Source organism: Oryzias melastigma, linkage group LG5, assembly GCF_002922805.2.
Source record: "Oryzias melastigma strain HK-1 linkage group LG5, ASM292280v2, whole genome shotgun sequence".
Lineage (NCBI taxonomy): Eukaryota > Metazoa > Chordata > Actinopteri > Beloniformes > Adrianichthyidae > Oryzias > Oryzias melastigma.
The window spans coordinates 10,005,480-10,009,557 of NC_050516.1; positions in this window are offsets into that span (position 1 = coordinate 10,005,480).

Consider the following 4,078-nt stretch of genomic DNA (forward strand, 5'->3'; position numbering starts at 1 on the left):
TCGCGAAATCTCCCAAGACAGGACCAGACAATACTTCATTATTTTTAAATAGTATGACTTAGAAAAACCTTAAGTTCACAAAGCTAAATCAGGGTCAGAGACTAGTGCTGTCAAAGTCCAGGTGAGGGTCAGAGCAGGAAATCAGAAATAAAGCAGGGTCAGAAACAGAAGATGATGTCCAGATAGAAACGCTTGGTAATGCAGGCAAGGTGGCACAAACAATACTTCGCACAGAGCATCCAGGAACTGTGCGCTGGGATATCTGGGAGGTGTAGAGAGTTAATACTCTGGAGATGGCTCCCGCCGGTGACCACAGGGGGAAACAGAGCTCTGACTCCTGACAAATAAGCCTTTCACATGAATAAAATGATGAAATACATTTTATTTGATAATCAGATCATTAAGCACTGTGACTATCTCACATACAACTTGCTTTTACCCAAGCAAAATCATGCTGGTTTTCTTTTTGTAAATTAAGAAATATTTTTCCAACACTCACCGTTGTTTGATTTTCTCAACAAAATATTTTTCTATTTATACGCTATTTGCCGCTTTTTTCAGAGCTTTGGAGGCTTGACTCTGACCCATTAGGTTGTTGAATTAAAATATTTTGCTGTGAAGTACAGACGAACTATCACTCGCTTGGCCTTCAGAATTTTGACTGAGGCTCTGCACAGTGCATGCTGCACATCTGCACGCTTCACTTGTTCTTATATGAGCCCACCATAAAACACCATAATCCTTATTTTTATATGTATTGGTAGCAACTCGGCACAGTTTCAATGTCCATCTCAAGTTAAAACTAAGTTTCACGTTGATCTCTGTATCAACAAAAGGCATGAGGCTCATAAGTGAACGTCCTAACACAGGATGATTCTCATAAGATCTTGTTGTTTCGATGTGGAGCTGCTCAAAGAGGCTCAGGTGAAAAACAAACGTATGACACTAAACTGCATGTTTGTTTATAGATAATTAATTAAAAATCGTCTTGAATTGATATTAGCATCACCAAATAAAATATTGCGATATTTCACTGAATCGATTTTTTCGTAAACCTCTAGTTTTGCTTCAGTTTGCACAGCCTTTATTGCAAACAGTCTTTACATGCACAGCTAATAATCTTTGCACTAACTCATAGCTAAAAATAGAAACAAGGAATCAGGTAAGAGTACATTCAAATGTGCCTTAAACCCTTCTGAAAACACCAAGACAAGCCTGACGTTAAACACCATTGTGCAGACAGATATGGAAGAAGACAGTGCAGAATTAATGTTTCTCTTGTTTCCTGAAGTCTGATCACAAGCTTTTGTCTGACAGGCTCGGCACGCAGGGTCGAGCAGGAAATTATGTCAGAGTCGCAGCAGCAGATTTCCAGACGCTGATAATGTTGTTTTTCCTGGGAAAGTGAAACAAAGAAGAGACAGATCCCCCCAGTGTTCCCTCCTTTATGCTTTCATCTTGTCCCATCAAGATAGTAGCAGTTACAGTCAAAAAAACTGCCCCCAACATCCATCACTGGGACAGACCACTTATCCTGACCGCACTGAAACTCCAGTTTGAGGATCCAGACGTCTTCCAAAAGTAGAAGCACTCTTTGGGTTTGCACTGCTGATAAAGCCTTTTTCCTGCCTTTGCAGATGAAAACAAGCTGGAACACTTAAAGATGATTAACATGCTGCAATTTTGGGAACAAAAGCAGTCAGGTGATCCGTCTAAATTGTGATGCTGAAGGCGAGTCGTTGCTTTCCCAGCCCTTAGTGGTGATGTTTGGTGTTTTTGCACAGCATGAGGCGTGCTTTATAGACGGTCATGACGGTACGCTGCTGGATCCAGCCCTCCATAGGAGGTTAAGTGTGCAAATGGTGATTTGAAAAAAACTCTGAAGAGGTCCTGCTCATTGCCCAGCAGCCCCCCTCATGGGAAATTAGACACTTAGGGAGGAAGTAGGGATGGAGTTCACAGGACTTTTGTCTCCTTAAGTTTCTGTAAAGTGTGTGGAGGCTCGTGTTTATGCCTGGATTTAATAAACTGGAGTAGACGTACATGTTTACATTGCCTCTGGAGAAGTGGAATGGGTGTGTGCCACAGACTTCCTGTGAGGTGTTATCTGGGAAGGCTTCATCTTTGTGTGCATTTCTTTGTCTAGTTGTGTCTGCTTCACAGTGAGATTACTGACATGTGTTATGTATATCCTCTCAAATCCCCACGTTTACTGACTCACGGACCAAAGATTCCCCCCCTACAGTTCTAGATGGACGACCCATCTGGTTTTCATGTAGTGAGGAAAGAAGGGGGGGATGACTGTCGACCCACTGTGACCAGTATTTGTGCTGATGAAAGGCAGTCTGCATTGTTGTACACCCAGACAAAGAACCAACATTTGGGGCAAATGTGTTATATTGATCCAAATCCTCCCAAAAAACTCATCAATGCAGGCAAAGACCGGGAATCTACCCAAAAACCAGTCATACCAATTCCCCGTGAAGTTTTTATTGTTCTGTATCAAAGAAAAGCCTGTTTGCTTTCATTGTTGCTTCGCGAGGATGCAGACAGACAGATGATGCACATGTGGGGGTACAGACAGGAAGAACTGCACGTTTTCAGCACAGAAATGAAGAGAAAAAACACAATGAGAGGGTTGTTAGAGCCCAGGGGATGAGGTGTAGGGAGAAAAGAAGTTGGGGGTTGAACCAAACCCTGTGGAACACCAGAAGACAACAATAAGAGTTGGATTAATTCCTGTCACTGGGGTGCTTTACTTTAAAGGGGCCATACCATGATTTTCTTAACACTTTCAGAGTAAATTATAGCCACATATATGTTACCTTTCGAATACTAAAAAACAAATTATTTATGAAAAATTAGTCATTTGTCATGAGTTTTTCTCTACCTGGAAGTAAAACGACTCGATTCCTGAAGCTCCACCTGCTGCTGCGTGTGGCTCCCGCCCACTTCATGATGTCATCCTAGAGCCGGCAGTGTGTCTTTGTTTCTCCCACAAAATTAATCCAAACTTCTTCAAAGGTCTATGAGGCTGCAGACAGCGCAGGTTTTTAGAGGATCACTCTTTAATGGATGAACGGATCAAAATGCCGCTTTGGGGTTCTTTGAGGAATGAACAGTAAAATGCATTTAAAACCTCAAAAAGTAGAATTTTCATGGTAGGGCCCATTTAAGTTTATTCAGGTAAAAAAGGATTTTGTTCTAAGCTGCTGCAGAGTTGATTGTGAAGCTCCAAAAATAATGAGTAACGCTTCCTTTCACAGTACAGTACTTACAGGGTATACAGGTGGTATTTACATGATACTTTTTTGTACCTACTTGGTACTTACAGTGTACTTACATGATACTTTTCAATGGGACTTATTATATGCTTAATGATAAATTTTGGTACTTACATGGTACTTGCTGTGTATTTATGTGGTACGTGGTTTATTCTTATGTGATACCTACTGCGTATTTGTATTATACCAACTGGGTACTTATGGTGTACACACTGGGTTTTTACATAGTACCTACTGGGTTTTTACATGTTGTGGTAATGTGTCTTTTCTAGGACTTACATGTAAGAAAAAGGTAAGTATAAATAAAGTACATCGGATTTACTTCTTCACTTATTGTATTTTTCATGGTATTTACCGTGTGTAACAAGTAGTAGGTAAATAGAAACTACCATTGAAGTACTATGAAAGTGGGCCAGAATTTACTTTCTACTTACGTTTTTGTGTGATACTTACCTTGAATGAATGGATGAATGAAACTTCATATAGCACTTAAAACTCCTCTTAGTATACCAAAGTGCTTCACAATAAAAGAAAGAATTATGAAAGTTTAAAAATAGGCAAATTAAGAACAAAATATAAAAAAAAAAAACTGAATAAAATTAGAAAAGCAGTTTACAGTAAAATGCATGAATGATAAATAAGGTTACAATAAAAAAAATAACTAAAAATAAAATGCCGTCAACTACTAAGCATTAAAAGCTATTCTAATAAAGGTTTTTTCTTAAATAACATTTAATAACCTTATAAGAAGATGGGTTATTACTTAGTACTTGTGTGGGACCTTATTGTATTTT